This window comes from Chelonoidis abingdonii, chromosome 8, assembly GCF_003597395.2.
Source record: "Chelonoidis abingdonii isolate Lonesome George chromosome 8, CheloAbing_2.0, whole genome shotgun sequence".
In the NCBI taxonomy this organism is placed as follows: Eukaryota; Metazoa; Chordata; order Testudines; family Testudinidae; genus Chelonoidis; species Chelonoidis abingdonii.
Genome location: NC_133776.1, coordinates 37,798,015 through 37,814,955, shown reverse-complemented (window position 1 = coordinate 37,814,955; position 16,941 = coordinate 37,798,015). Strand labels below are relative to the sequence as shown.

Genomic DNA, 16,941 nt, shown 5'->3' with positions numbered 1-16,941 from the left:
AGGAAGATCTTATATATGAAGGTTACATTTGCACATGTTCACATCTCTTAACCTTTTTTTGCAAGTGTAACTTATTAATTTTCCTGTTGACTTATTTCCTCTCAAGGTTGGTATGAAAGAATATTTTTCAAAAAGACTAAACATACTCAGCATATTACTTGCTAAATGTTTATTTGCCCCCAAAATTAAGTATTAGAAAGGGTAACGTCAATGTGTCTCCAGCAAAATTAGACTTGATTCAAATTCCAGACAGTCAGACTAGAGCGCCGCTCACAATCCCTTTTGCTCACATCAGGTAGTATTTTAGTATGCAAGTAGCTCTATGAGAGGCAGATTCTGGCCTCACAAGTTCCCATTAGCATAACCAGTTTAATGTGAGATGGGCAGCAGAGGTAGCAACATCTGTAGTTAAGGTTGCCCAACACTTTCCATTTTAAGACTCTATTTTCAATTGCTTATAACTGCAAAACTTAAACCATTCAGGCTGAAATTTTCCATTCCAGGTCCCCACCTCCAGCTGAATCTTTCTGGAAAGTTTCAGCAAAAATGGTTCAGTTATTTCCAAAAACAAGGTAGAGGAAAATATATTGTTTTGCCCACGTTAAAAAATATGGACAACAGTTTCATTGAGATGCTCTAGCATCTCTAATCTTTAGAGCAAGGGCTAAAAATGTGGCAAGGGCACTGACCTGGAATAAGAGATAATTTGCTGTTCCTGTGAAAAAATTTTCAAATTTGGCCAAGTTATAAGGCTCTGAAATATGTCAGTTCACACAAGTAGAGACTTGGAAGAATTTGGCAGCTAAATTCTCTGAAGATTCCATCTGCACTGAGCATGTTAATGTTAAATCCCTCACAGCTCCTAGATGCCAACCAGAATGTGCATGCACCATCCCCACAGAGAGACTGGGCATGCTCCAGCCCAGGACTGCAAGACCTGAGCAGGGCTTTTCCTGAAATTGCTCCTTTGGCACCAGTCACCCAAATTGAGAGAAGAGAGATTCTCCTGTACTCTCTTTTCTCTAGCTGCTGTCTCCCAGGCAGCAGGGAAGAGAGGAGGCAGCCTGTTTTGAATGCAGAGGGTTGATGGAGGGGAAAGAGATGCAGGCAGTGGTCTGGGACAGGCAGAATATGTACTAGGAGGTGAAAGGAGGTAGGACAAGGAACTAGGAGGAAGGGAGAAGGATAGAAGCCAGCAATGGGAAATCATGAGCAGGAGCAGAAGCAAAGGGAGGGAAGGAGGGAAGAAGAGGAGTAGGGGAGAAGTGAGGGAGAATAGCTATGGACAGGGGGATGTGCAGGGGCAGGAGCAGTGGGCAGGAGCTGGGAACAGAAAGGCATAGGGAGAAGTTGTGGGGAAGAGCTGAAGAGCCAGCAATCACTAGAGCATGCTCCTCTACGCTTCCTGAGTATCAGCATTCACTTCCTGTATAGCAAATAGCTGTAAAACCCACTGACAAAGTGTGTGTCTCCATCCCCCTCCAGTGCCTGGTCCACACAGAAGATAACAGCCTTCTACTACGATCAGTTACTCCATTCGCATAACATACTAATAAATAACAAAAATTGGGAGGAGGCTTTGGAGGGTAGCGGGGAATGTGATATGTATATCAAATTAAGTAACTTCCAGACTGCCAAGATTGAGGAACATTGATAAAAGCAACATTGCAGAAAGATTGTATTTCAAAATTACCTTCAGGATGAGCAGCTGGCAGAGCATCACTGAAGTCCCTTGAGTCTTGATGGATGAAAATTCTGTTAGACTGTGCTAGAAATATTCCTGCTGTATTCTCACTGGCCTTCGGTACTCCACGGACAAGTGAACTGCCCCTAAACCATCCATGCCTGAAGAGAAAAGCAAAGAGAAAATGCTGGCTCTTACATTTCCAGTTTGGAACCATATTGTATTTTATGTGCAGTGAAGTTCACTTCTCTTTCCTTCATTTATCAGTAAATTCTTGCTAATGGCAGGGTGCTGATGAGAGAAACAAATTTGGAATCTTATGACCAAATGGCTGCAACTTTATTAAACCTTTAAGTTCAGGCAAGCTTAAACCCTACAGGCACCTGCCCTGGCAGTAGTGAGGGAGGGAAAGGCAACAGCCATTCTGAGCTGCCACTGATGTCCCTCTCCTGATACTCATGTCCCAAGCATCCTGTTAACCTATGGAGTGATCAAGGCCTGCAGCCCCATCCAAACTACAGCACAGAGCAATTGCCAAGCCTCCTACAAAACAAGCAGTGAATTTTTGCAGAGACAGGAGAACAGAGCATGGGAAGGCCAGCTTCTGCCCAGTGCAACCCACTGGCCAATCCCAGCATGTATTAGAAGCATTGGGATAGACTGAAATCAAACCTCCTGGTAAAGGAAGGATGCCATTAGCAAGTGGTCACAATGATGCCATCTGGGGTTGTGGCCAGCCCTGCACTCACTCTGCACGCACCAGGTGGCAGGAAGTGGAGCGACCCGGCCCAAAACCACTCCGCTCCGCTGGTGAGTACTGGGGAGCAGTTTCCCCTCTGCCCCCCAAGCCTGGGGAGGAGATGGAACAGTGGGGAAGGGGCATGGGATGAGGGAAGTGGGGGCAGGGGGAAGAGGCAGTGGGGAAGGAAGGGCATGGGATGGGGAGGAGATGGAGCAGTGGGGAAGGGCATGGGATGGGGAAGAGAAGGGGGCAGGAGAAGTGGGGGTTGGGGGAAAGAGGCAGGGGAAAGAAGGGGGTGGGGTGGGGAGGCGATAGAGCTGTGGAGAAGGGGCATGGGATGGGGGAAGAGGCGGCAGGGGGGTAGCTGGAGCCCAGAGTGCAGCATCCCCTTGGCAGAAGCTGGGGCTCCCCTGATAAGCATGGCCATCGAACGCTCACCCTGAGAAGCCCCATCTTCCCTGCATCTGTACCACTCTGATGAGCCCCCCAGACACCTTCCCCACTAAGCCTCAACCACCTGCACTTAGACCTCCCCTGCTGAGCCCCAAACACCTTCACTTGGATCCCCTGCAGAGTCCCATTGCCCCTGCACCTGGAACCCCCCAATGAGCTTCTCTGCATCCAGATCTCCCACTGAGCAGCCCACACCCAGATTGCCCCACAGAGAGCTCTCTTACTCCCACCTGGATCCCCCACACCGAGTCCCTCTGCACTTGGATCCTGCTGCTGTGCTGAGCCTGGCACCCACATCTGGAGGACCTGACACAGGGGGGCAGGGCCCCAGGGTGTCTCTGGGGCAGGCCTGGCCCTTTCACTGTGTCAGGATCGGGTGCAGCCTCACTGCCAAGTCTCTGTCCCGGGATGGGGTCGGGGGGAGGCTACAGGGTAATCTCCCACCACCATGCAACCAGTGGTCTGTGCTCTCCACTGCCATGTTGGAGCCTCCATGTTTTTTATTGACAAATAAAATTTGCAGAATTTTAAAATATTGTGCACAGAATTTTAAATTTTTTGGTACAGAATCCCCTCAGGAATATGGGGTGCTGTGCAGATGTGATGGCGGGAGTGCGAGAAGGTGGTGGGCAGTGGGGAGGTCTATGGGTGGCAGGCGATGGTGTGGTGTGGTGTGCAGGCTGCTGTGCAGTTGTGGTGGGAGGCCAGCAGAGGAGGTCTCTGGGAGGGCTGGGCATAGAGATCTGTGGTGGAGGTCACTGGGTGAGGGGGCGCTGGGCAGGGGGGCGGTGCAGTGCATGCTTGCTCTCAAGGGGAAGGGGGATGCTGGTAGCACAGGGCTGGGCAGGCCAGTGTGCGTCTGGCAGCTGCAGGTTGGTAAACAGAGTCCTCCTGCTGGGCTGCACAGAGCAGGGCTGCTCCCGCCGCACTGTGCCTCATTGCCCCCAGCCCACCCTTCACTCTGGAGATTAACCATCCCGCCCCCTTGCACCTTGCCCTGTGGGGGCCCACAAATATGTGGTGCTGAGCCCATAAAAAGTTAATCTGGCCCTGCCTGCTGGCCCCCTGCCCTTAATTCCCAGGGCTGGCTATGATAGCTGGTACCCTTGTACAATATGAATTAGTTATGTTGGAAACCACTTTGCATGCATCTCATTTAAATGGACTATGGTTAAAATGAGTAGGACATGTACCAGACTTTAAGAAAACCTTTCATCCATTTCTGTGTCATTGTTGGAATCCTTACTACTACCAAGGGCCAAACAAGGATGGGGCTCCAGTGTGCTAGGCACTGGACAAACACAGAGCAGTAGCTGGTCCCTGTCCCAAGGAGCTTACAGTCTCAGCAGATAAGACAGATACAGGGTGGGGGAAGGGGCAGAACACATCAGCAGAATGAACAATGTGACGGCAGCAAACTGCATGTTAGTGCCACTTTTTTAATGTTTTGGGTGAGGTGATTTGCTTAGGAGGGTGTTGGCTAAATGAAAAGTGAAGGGAAGGCAAGGCAGGGGGACAGGGCTGAGGAGAAGTAAGGAAGGAGGGGCAGGTGTGGTGTGAAGCTGAGGTGAAGAGACTGTGAGGGAGGTGGATGGTTGGCGCAAACAGTCTCTGCCTGCGCTAATTGGTTGTCAGAGAACATTCTACAATAATGCCTGGGGTGTCCAAAGGTGGACAAGGTTCCTGCTCAGCTGCGCCTAGCAAATGGAGTCCCTGTCTGGCTCTTCTCTGCAGCTCTTCCCCAGGGCTACAAGGCAGTGTGGAGAGGAGGCAGCAGTGGATCCTAGAGCCCCCAGAGCACTGGGAGGAGGAGAAGTGACTCAGATTGGGTCCCATTTTACATAAAACACACACAATGCAGCAGTCCCTGCTTTGCTTATTCTGTCCCTAGAAGCTGTAGCCTTTTGCTGGCTCCTCTCTTCAGTTTTCCTGCAAGGCCACATGGTGGAGGGGAGGAGAGGCAGCATCTGAGCCACAACACCCCTTCCCACCAAAGATGCCCACTCTAAGCGTGAATTTGGAAACTACATTCTGAACAACAAACACCACAGTTTTGAAGGACAGGGTGGGAAGATAAGGAAACAGATGAGTCAGAATAGAAGAGCCTACACTCTTTGATCCCCCAGCTCTGGAGATTACGGTGGAAAACTCAGCAGATGGAAACACCAGTCCTGCTATCAATCATTATTTTGTAGCTTTAAGGTCACATACTGTCAGGCTTCATTTCTGGACTCAGGCCCTGAGAGCAGCCCTCTTGTTAGTTAGGTAGATTTACTGGGCTGGAACACATCAACAAAAATGATCCATGAAAATGAAAGTATTTAGTGCATGCCCCCTTGTTCTTGTATTAGGAGAACAGGTAAATAGTGCCTCCCATAAATCACAAGTCTCTCTTGTTAGCCTTATGACCAGGTGTAAACTACACATCTGTTTATTTTGGGGCTACAGATTAAAAGTGTACAATACTCAGTATAAAATGGATTTTTTTATTTTACCATGAGGATATCGATAAAGAACTTTGGTAGAGGAAGGACAATGGCTATTGTCTTGAATGTTGGAAAGGCTAACACATGAACTGTAATTTTATAGCCATGTGTCAGCACTGCACTGTTTTGTCATGCAATTTCATTGTTAGTTTTTCTCTGACTTACAGAAGTTTTACGCCATTATAACTCCATTGGCTTCAGTAGAGTAATGTCTGAATTACACCAGTTTAAGTGAGATCCCACTGTATTTAGTAAAGATCATCTGAGTAACTCCATGTGACTCTGGGCTTAACTATTTGAATGAATTTAAAATTTAATTTAATTTAAAAAAAAATAATTTTATGGTTTAAAATCACTAGTGTGCTTTGGGAAAACATTGATTACAATATGAGGGGCTATTAATTTCCACTTCTAGGAAAGATCTTACTATAGTTGGAGTTTCACAAAACTAAAACAAACCAATGCAATCAGAATCTAGGCAGATATTCCACACCACCTGATTCTTTTGAAAGAATATTTTGAGAGCCCCAGCAATATGAAAGCACAACACATACAATTTAGGATCAGACACATTTAACCCTGAATTTCTTTGCATTTGGAGGACAAAGCCAAATCAGTGATACATCTTTTAATAGGTTTCCTGTTGTGATCTGTTTTCTGGGGCATTGCTCTTAAGCCTTCACACCTGTGAAGTTTTAAGAAGACAGTTTAATTGACTTACTCCTTACTGGAAAGGATTTAAAAACTGAACAGGCACATGCACAGAGTTGAGAGTTGAAATACATTAAGATAAAGTTCATGTCAAACATAAGCAGTGATGACATTACTGCAAGGGGAAAACAGAGACTATCCTTCTTTGATTCAGTGCTCTGGTAGAAACCATATTTTTGTACAAGTCTGATTCAAATCACTGCCTGTAACAGGAAGTGTGGGCCAGATTTTCACCTGATGTATAATGACTTCAATGGAGCTGCACCCATTTACACCAGTTGAGGGTCTGGCTCTTTTTTTTTTTTTTTGCTAGTTATGTGTGCAGAGAAGAGGGTGAGAATGAAATCAGACACATTTACAGCACTTCACAGACCAGATCATTGGAAATGCTTCTGCAACAGAAAATTCAGGAAGACTGTGAATTGCATAGGATAGACACCATAAAGAACAAGGAAATTACCATTTTCATTGCACTTGCCTGCCACTGGTCAGCATTTTAAAAGGATCAAATCGATATATGTGTGTCATCTAGAGTAAACTCTAAAGTTTATTCCAGAGGCTTCTGGTATGGTTTGAGATATGATTAGAGATATGAAATCAGCGAGATTCAGAAACTGGCAAACATGACATTCAGCCTGGATAAGTCATTCTATTTGTTTTCCCCATTAGTATGATTTCCAATGATTCCATATTTAGTGAATATGATTTATTATTCACTAAATATGGCTATGCCATGCCTCTGCTGCTGCTACCCATGATACCACAGCTACATGACTATTTATACTCTCACTAGCTCTCTGACAGCTGATGAGAGTACATGTACCCCTAGCTTGCAGCATGGATGTAGCCTACGAGAATTATGTCAATTCTTATCTTCATATTAACACGTGCTTGTAAAAGTCAGAGTAACCAGTACTGCAAGAAAGTTTCCTCCCCATCTGTGTCCAAGTGAAGTGCAATAAAAGTTTCAAACTATTAATGGACACCAGGCATTTCCACACAGACCTGGAAATACCAATTTCTCCAAGGAAGAAAGACAAGACTAAAAATAGATTTAGGGGCTCTCCATTACCTCCACTTATGCTGGCCCATCCCAGAATGGGTTAGTCATTTCCTGCATATCTTTGTTATCTTATGACCAGGTATTTCATGTCAAAAGTGCTCAGCATCAGAAGAAAAATTGCTGAGTATCTGTCACATGGTGATCCAAGGCAAAACTTCACAGCATTTGGATAGTGAAGTTGGTGCCTCTTACTTCCTGTCACATGTCAGTTACCACAACACAAAAAAAATGAAGTTTATTGAGTACGTTTGTGTTGGATCAAGTTGCCTTGAAGACCTACACAGAACATGTAACTTAATTAAAATACTGCCTACCTTTTATATTGTGATTTTCATTTGTAGATCTCAAAGTGTTATGTAAGAGTTAAGGATCATTATCCCCAATTTATATATGGAGAAACTGAGGCACCTTTCCCACAGTCTCCCAGCAGGATAGTGGCAGCACTGGCTAGAACCCAGGTCTCTTGAATCTGAGTCCTATCCACTAAGCCACACTGCCTTAAAGCCTTCCAGCAGGATGGCTATGAGATCAACTGTCAACATTCTCTCCAAACCTCTGTTTTTGTAGTTAGCATCTTCATCCATAGACAATCTGAGAGAACAAAAGCCAGGACCAAAGAGATATTTTTCCTTCTCCCTTCTCCACAGTAGACAAGCTGTGTGCAGGGATGTTTGTTTTTTTTTAAATAAACACATCAGTTTTGGGGCAAAGTGCAAAATACAATCAACTGATCACAGCGAAGCCCCATTACTGCTTTGTGGAAAGCTGTTCTCTTGTCATAGCTAGTGTTTTCTCTACTAGCTTAGTTGGACAAGTAAATTGGTTGGATTCATTCAAAACCTATACCGCTATAAAGTCAACGAATGTGTGTTACAGCCTCTCTCATTAGTGGGACCACTGCAATTAATCTCCTAGCCTCATAGGTGCCAACTCTGTGTGTGCTCCAGGGCCTAACTACCCATTGAAAAAAAATAAGGGGTTCTCAGCACCCGCAGGGCCAGATTAATTTTTACGGGCCCCGATGCCCAGACCATGGCCCTTCCCCCTACTCTGCTTGTGCGCCGCCTCGAGGCCCTGCTCCTGCCTGGCTTTTTCCTCAAGGCCCTACCTGCCACTTGCATTGGGGGGTGGGGGCAAAGGGAAGGAGAGGGCAGAAAGGAGAGAATGGCACACACACACCACAAAAGTCAGCACCTGAACTGCAGACACTGAGATGGTCTTAAGGAGGACTAGAAATAGGGAGGAAAATGTCCTGCTAAAGGAGAAGCCCAGTGCAGAAAATGCACAGTAGAGCTCAGAAGGTTCTAAAAGTGCAGGAACTGCTGATGAGACAGTGAAGAATGGTTTAACAGAGTACATAGCAGGGACCTGTTAGTTCAGCAATGTAAAAAAATAGGCATGTCCATATCTGGTGCAGACCTAAAGAGATGCAATGAAATATGTAGGAGGAAAAGGTCTCCCCAGGACAGAGGGGAGAAACCCTGATCCTCTGGTTGGTCTTGTACTGGCCACAGAGGAGATCTTATTAGCCTTTGGAGAGCTTTAAACTCCACAACTGGTGACAATCACAAAAGGTCAACTCCCAGCTGTAAATCACAGTGTACTCTGGCATATGGGGCTCTACAGCAGAAAACAGCCAAAGCTTGCCCAAGTTTAAACCAGGAGACCCAGTCCTAAGAAAACTAGATGGAGAAAAATATTGGATAACACTAGCTGCTGTCACTAGACATAGATAGTTCCTTACACTCTTATTTGATCACGATAGATCAAGGTGCTCACTAGAGAAGAAACAGGTAGGTTCCAAACCCAGCTGAATTCTCATGTGACCATAGTAGCAGTACTAAGCATACCATGGCCTTATTAAGGTAATAATCCTGCTGAGAAAAGTCATAAACCTACAGAACAGAGATTTGGGATAATCCAAGAACAAACAATAGAAGAAAAACCTCCTCCCCTCCATGACAGAAGCAAAGGCAGCTCCAGGCCCCAGCACGCCAAGCGCATGCTTGGGGCAACATGCTGTGGGGTGCTCTCTGCCAGTCACCAGAAGGGCGGCAGGCAGAGTGCCTTTGGTGGCATGCCTGCGGAGGGTCCGTTGGTCCCGCGGCTCCGGTGGACTTCCCGCAGGTGTGCCTATGGAGGGTCCGCTGGTCCCGCGGCTTCAGTAGAGCCCCCCGCGGTATGATACCGTTTTGGGGCAGCAAAATGTCGAGAGCTGCCCCTGGACAGAACACAACCAAATTTGGATGAGTGGTGGTGTTGGCAACTCATCCAGCTCTATAATTTATTGTTGAATGTTGATTCTTGTTTGTTTAACAAACCAAAAGGAGGGAGGCAGAGAAAGATGTGGAGGTAGCATACTCTTAAAAATTGTAACAGGACCGAGGGGGAACATGAAAAATTCTGAAAGAAAGCTCAACAGTGAAGTAGAAAGAGGGGGAGAAACAGAGAGAGGCTTTAGTGAATGGATTATAGTGTTTTTTACAGGACCTACTGACATTAAGTCTAGCTTCACTAGCAAGAATCTAAATTATTTAATGTTCTTAATAGCCCACATAACACTGACATACCTAGTTTGCAACTAAAGTTGGCAGAGCAGAAATGCCACTGTTCCCTTTATATGGGTTATCAATACTCCCCGCTCCCCCTAAATCTGTATCTTAACAATTGCACAGCAATCTCTAATAGAATGTTTGTATCAGTTAATACAAGCTATTTTGAAAGTTGTCTCCATTACAAAATAATATTTCTCTTAGAATGAAAAGTGTGTTAGAAACATGATGTATCCACTCCTGCAGATTTTTTGATATTTTGATATTTTCTTGACAAAATAGACCACAAGGTTCTAATTAGGAAGCAGCGTGATGTCCATTCAGCTAAGCAGAAAAAATCAGTACTCTCAGTCTTCGCAAACTTTCCAGCCTGGAGCAATCCATAACATGCACAGCAAAATGCTGATCATCACATTAATTGTGGCCCATGATTCAGCTTTCCAATTATACTCCACCCTACTTCAGTTTCCAGATCCAGGAAAAGAGATAAAAATGTATTGTTAAAAATTAAATATTGGCTTTACAGCTAACGTAGGGAGTCAGCTTTTGAAAAGAATAGTTTTGAGAAATATGAAAGTATTCAGCCCAGCACTTGTGGATTATTGTCCGCCTACAGAAAATCATATAAATGAATCTTTCAGAATGCACTTAGTGTCTCTCTGTACTCTGGAGTAGAGATACCAGGGAATTAGCATTTACGGCTTTTTTGTTTTGTTGGAGGTACCGATTTCTAACACTGCTGAGCAGATTTGAAGTTTCACCTTTACTCAAGTGGGGGAGGAGGAGGGAAACCCCCCAGACTTCAGTAGTTCCATTTGTGCTATTGCATAGTAACTCATTCAGGGTAGTACCTAAAGCTGTAATCATAGGAAACTTACCAAAATTGTAAGAAGGAAAGTGAAAGAGATGGAGGGGGACAAGAAGTGGAAAGTCATTGGGAAAGTGGGTTTTAACTGAAATTAACAGAATTGGAGGATGACTGGTCTTGTAATTAAGGTAAAAGCTGTCAGGAATCAGAGCCTGCAGCAGAGCTAGTCTCCAAGCAGCCTCATCAGTACAATTGGCCTGCACTGGGCTGCTTTATTGGCCATGCCAGCTGATTGGCTACAGGGACCAGCACGCTGGCTCTTCAGCCAGCAGCAGGAGCAGCTTGCTGGCTTTGCAGCACTCATGCCCACCATTGTGCCAGCTCTTGTGTTACCTTGTCGTGCTGCTTGTGCCTTGCCTCTGTCCTGCTCTTGACTTGAACCTTTCCTTGCCTGATAAGCTGCTCACTCCAGTTCCTGACCTCTGGTTTGCCCTTTGACTCTGTCTCCTGATTACAGATTCCAGTTTGACCCTCAGCTCTGGTATCCAGTTCCTTCCTTACAGTTTGACCCTTAGCTTTGGCATCAGACTGATGCCTGCTCCAACAACTGGGCTTGACCACCCTCGTCCTGGTCAGCTGGCAAAGGGAACCAAGAGAGCTGGGTTATGTTTCTGACTGTGTCAGAGTTTCTTTGTGATTATGGACAATTTTCTGTTTCTCAGTTTCTCCTTCCATTTGTGAAATGAGGACAGTGCATCCCTACCTCACATGGATGTTGATAAATGAAAAGTACATGGGGGGAACCTTCTTATCTAAAACAGTAAGGCAGGAAATTTACTGTTAAACACTGTGGGTGAAATCCTGGTCCCAGAGAATTCAGTGGAAAAAAACTTCCTCATTGACTTCAGCTGAGCCAGAATTTCATCGCTGGATTTATAGAAAATTATTGATTCATACCAGGTGAACACAAATGTCTCTTTCTAGATCTACATCGCTTCATGAGCTTCACCTAATCAATATCATCCTGGGAAGTGTCACTAGGCTATCAGCAGGAGTTTAAATATTGGGAGTGGCACAGAAACTGAGTTGTTGGATTACCATTGGCTGACTTTAATTGTCATACGATTCTCTGCAACCACAAAACATTTCAGCAACTAAACTCTATTTCAATGCCAAGCCTCCCATTGATTTCAACAGAGCCAGGATTTCTCCCCAGAGAACTAAGTTAGGAAATCTATTGCATTATAAGTGCTTATCAGCATTAATAGAATCACAGGGTTTAAGGCAAGAGGGGAGCATCAGATCATCTAGTCTGACCTCCGGTGTGTCACAGGCCACCAACACCACCTGGGCCCTGCACACTATACCCAATCATCAAAATTAGACGCAAGTATTACTGTGCACAGTAAATGAGACTTATTTGTCACAGGGAGAGGACAGGAGAGATTGAGGTGTATCAATGGCCAAGGCCCCTGAAATGGCAGGGAACTGATGAAGGGAGATGTGCAGATAATCCTGGCAAGTGACCCAAACCCACATGCTGCAGAGGAAGGTGACCCCTTACCCCAAAGTCCCTGCTGATCTGACCTGGGGGGAAATTATTTCCCAATCCCACATATGGCAAATCAGTTAGATCCTGAGCATATGAGCAAGAACCAGGCAAACAAGCACCTGAGAGAGACAATGTATTAATACTTCTCTCTCTCTCTCTACCGGATGCCTGATGCATTGTAGGGTTGCATTTTCCTTTTTTCACAGCTGCATCACACTGGTGGTTTATAGTCATCCTGTGATTGATCCACACATCCAAGTCTCACCCTTCCCCTGTCACTTCCAACTAATGAGCCCCCCCCAATTTGTAGCAGAAATTCTTATTATTAGACCCTATGTTCATAACTTTGTATTACTAAATTCCATCCCATTTCTGTCACTCCAGTCCTCCAGGTCATCAACATCTCAGGTATCACATTCTGATCCTCCTTTGCATTGACGATGCCCTCAACAAAAAATTTTGTCAACAAAAAATTTCATTTGATATTGTGCCATGATCATTAAAAAAAATATTGAGTAAGAGTTGTTCCAAAACTGATCCTTGAGGAACTCCACTAGTAACCTCCTTCCAGTCCAATAATTCACCTTTCAGCACAACCCTTTAACCAGTTCCTTATCCACCATACAATGCTTGTACTGATCTCAGTCTTCCCTAATTTAATTCATAATTTTCCATGCGGTATTGTATCAAATGCTTTACTGAAGTCAAGTAGTTTAGAGCCACTGCACTTCTCATATCTAAAAAAATCAGTTCTTGTCTAAAAGAAGAAAATCAGGTTAGTTTGGCATGTTAGTAAACTCATGTTGCATTACACCCCCTTTACTATTTAGCTCTGTGGATTTAATTATTCTTTTCTTCACAGTTTGTTCTAAAACCTTGAACACTATTGAAGCCAGACTAATATGTCTGGAGTTGCTTGGATCACTTTTTTCCCCATTTCTTAAATATAGGTATGATGACATTGGCTATTCCCCAGTCACATGATACTACTCCCAAAATAGATAGATTAAAAAAAAAATCCTTGCTACCAGATTAGCAATCTCATGTGTCAGTTTTTCAGTACTGTAGGATAGAAATTATCCAGTCGCCCTGATTTGAGTGCACTAAGCTCTTAAAAGTTTTTCTTCTACCTCAGATGAGTGTATGAAAATGGAAATGACCACATTTCCATCCGCCATTCTGCCTTCATGCCCAAATTCCACGTTATCATCCTTATTGAAAACTGAGGGAAAATATTCTTTTAGTTTTTAGACTATGTCTATATTACCTTTAATCTCCTTTCCATTCACACTGTATAGTGACACAACCTCATCCCTCCTTTTATATATATATATATATAGCAAAAAAACTTTTATTATTTTAATTTCCTTGACAAGAGCAAATTTGGCTTAACTTTTAGAAATTCTAACTTTAATCCTACATTTTTCTAACCTCCAAGATATAGCTGTCTTTGCTAATCAATCTCTTTTTCATTCTTTATTGGGTCTCTGCTTACTCCTAATGACCTTTCTGAGATCAGTATTTATTCAGCTGGTCTGGAGCATTTCTCTACAGATTTTTTTCCCCCTTGCTTGGGATGCAAATTTCTGACAGTTTTGTGTAGCTGATTTGAAGAAATTCCAAGCCTCCTTTCACATTTAAGTCCCTGACCTCTTCAATCTAGTGGACTTCTTTAACTAAATCCCTTAATCTCCTAGTCTTCCCTTTTGAAATAAAAAACCACAACAAATAACTTGGTTTTAATTATCCTTCTATTTAATTTAAATGGAATCAACTCATGATCACGTAAGCCAAGGTTATTCCTATAACCAATCTTCTATGATGTGCTCACTACTTACCAAAACTAAGTCTAAAATTGCATCACTCTTGTTGGCTCAGTGACAATTTGATGAAGATAAGTGTCATCTACCATGTCTAAGAATAACTGGGCCTACCAGTATTAGTGGCATTTGTCCTCCAATTTATACCCAGGAAGTTAAAATCTCCCTTTCTGACACAATTCCCAGATATTTCTCTCTATATATTTCTCTCTCTAATAATATTAAAGAGATCTGTAACCATAGCCAAGATTGACCCTGGGGATCTATAGCAGACCCCTAACACTATCCTAATAGAGTCTGGTACAATCCTTCCCCAAAGCGATTTTGACCCAGAGAGATTTGGTTTTGTCCATACTATCACTTCATATTTCTTGTACATTAATGTACAATGCTACCCCATCACTCCTAAACTACACATACCCTTCAATATTTGCACCCCAGTCAGGGCCGGCTTTAGGAACTGCGGGGCCTGATTTAAATACCTGGCGGTGGTCCGGGTCTTTGGTGGCAGTGGGTCTTTCCCTCACTCCAGGTCTTCCGTGGACCCCCCGCTGCCAAAGACCTGGATCACTGCCAGGTGAGTAAAAAAAATTAAATAATTAGAAAGGTGCCAAAGGTGCAGGGCCCTCTTGGGCACGAGGCCTGATTCCGGGGAATCGGGGGAATCATCCTAAAGCCGGCCCTGATCTATTCCACCAGGTTTCTATAATCCCTATAATATCCAGTTTGGCCTCCTGCAGCAGTAGTTCCAGTGCCTCCATTTTATTGCCCAGAATTCAGTCTTTTCAGATGTTTCCCTTAGGTCTCCCCCCAGTTTTCTGGCCAGATTAATTATAATCCTTTCACTAACTGTCTAACACCAAACTGACTACTACTCCACTCCATATTTGTACTTGCTTTCTCCTTATTGTCCATGCTCTTACCTTGTGTTGTTAATATGGCAGAGAAAAGGCAGAGAATGGGATAATGAGAATTGTAAAGCAGGCTTTATGGAGAAAAATAACCTAATTTAACAGTTTCATTTGCATTCAAAGCCTTCAGAGCCAGCAACAGGGTTTCTTCAACAAAATCTGCATTGCTGAAATTCTCATTTCTGCAGGAACTTTTTCTCGCGTTGTGGTTAGATGGTGTTTTAACAATAAACAGGGATCTTCGCTGTAAGGGATTTTGGATAGTGTCAAAGCGAGCAACATTTTAAACCTACAACAACCCTTAACTAATTGCAAAAGTCAGGCCAGACAGTACAGAAAGACTTGAAGCTGATTTTTTGACAGATTGGGACTATGCCTTGAGTGAGGATGACACAGCATGGGCCTTTGCAAAGAGACACAGATTCCAACTGACATAAGCTAAAGCTTTTCATCACTCTGAAAAGCCCATAAACTGCATCTAAAAAACCTACCAAACTTCTTCACTGTGTGCATAATATGCAGTTTATGAACTAAAACCAACACATTAAAGGGAGATATTTCTTATCCTTCCTCTCTCTCAAAGTTGTCATTAAAACACAAGGGGAATGTGAAACTGCAGCCTTTTCCTGTTTCTGATCCAATATTACAGATTGAAAACATACATGTCAGTTTTCAGAGGAACAAGCAGCACTAACACTAAAACCTGTTTAGAATTCATTTTTAACTGAGTCTAGCTTAGGTTTTCAGTAATGTAACTGGAAAGTATTTTAAAAAACACAAGATTTTATTTTCCAAAAGAGAAAAAATTATTCTTGTGCTTATCAACCAAGAGATGTTAATAGCACAGTTAAACATGTGAAAGTTGATCAGCACTGAACTTACAGACCTAATGGCTAGTAAATTCATTAATGCAACAAGAATGTTTAGAGAAATACAGAAAACAAGTTACAGCGACTGTTCCTATGAGATATTCTAGAGACTGAGGCCTGGAACTAGAGGGTGCAAACTGTGCATTGCCTTAGCATGTAATCCTTGGAACAGGAGTCACCATTACTGTCCCCACACATTCCAGCATGGTAACACAGCTACAATACAGGGCCTGGGTTTTATCATTGTGCCTTTCCTGGGTAGAACTGGTCAAAAAGTAGCTTGGGAGCCCTGGAAGCCCTAGAACCCTGGTGGAGACTCAGGCTAGCCCCACGGGTTGCCTCTGCCAGTGCCACAATGGCCACGCAGCTATTTTTAGTGCACAAGTGCAAGCCCTGTTGGCACAAGTCTATCAACCCTGGGCTGGGAGGCTTGCCCACTCCTCTGCAATGTAGAGATACACTGGGGGCCCTGTTCTGGTGCAGGGGGCCTAGAAAGAAGGCTGCCAAGTCTCCAGAATGCTCAAGGGGCCTCATCAGTTTTGTTTCAAAAAGTCAATAGAAAAAATATGCTCTCCATGTTTTTTAGATGACATTTCTGAATTCTCATTCTGTGGAAAAAATTGAAATATCAAGATTTTAGTCCAATGAACTTTTTAAAAAAAAAATTGGAAATTTCCGACAAACTGAGAATTCTGGATTTTGATCAGCCCTACTTCTGGGTGCCCTGACAACAAAGCCCTCTCTGGCCATAGTCACCCCATTTGGCTAATTCTAGGCACCTCAGTGGACTGAGATCATCAGGTACTTTGGGAGCTCATATTGGCTTTTACTACAAAAGGCCTGCAGCCTAGCTTCTGACTCTATGAACCCAGGAATGAGACAAGGCCTGGATATGTATAGGCTTTAGAAAACTACCCTATCAAGTCTGCAGTTCCATAGCATTCTCTTTTCCTTTGATGGGAGGTGGTGGGGAAACAGGCCTCAGTTTAACTCTCTGTTGGGGGAACACCACTGGATGAGTCCAAGCCACAATGTTTGATCTCATTCCAAACTTTGAATAAGGGGTTTTAAATCCTGGCCCAGATCCTTAAAGAGCGTCAAAAGCAGTTTATTGTAAACATAGATAATATATAGAGTTACCGTTTATGTGCCAGAAGGGTTTCATTTGAAATCCTACTTTGATTCAAAAAAGAAAAAAACAAAAACCAGAAGAGAAAAGAACTGAACAATTAAGAGCCCCATCCCCAATCAATAAAACAGAAGTTCTCCCTGGAGCTGCACAATACAAAT

General features: G+C 43.8%; 1 protein-coding gene across 1 annotated transcript in view; it reads right to left on the bottom strand.

The window, feature by feature from the left end:
* SERPINE2 (serpin family E member 2) overlaps positions 1-1,716 on the bottom strand; it is a 112,697-nt gene extending 110,981 nt beyond the window's left edge. The window contains exon 1 of the mRNA XM_075068546.1: positions 1,694-1,716. The gene's annotated coding sequence lies outside the window, so the exon portion shown is untranslated. The remainder of the gene's footprint in view (positions 1-1,693) is intronic.
* Between the last annotated feature and the right edge of the window lie 15,225 nt (positions 1,717-16,941).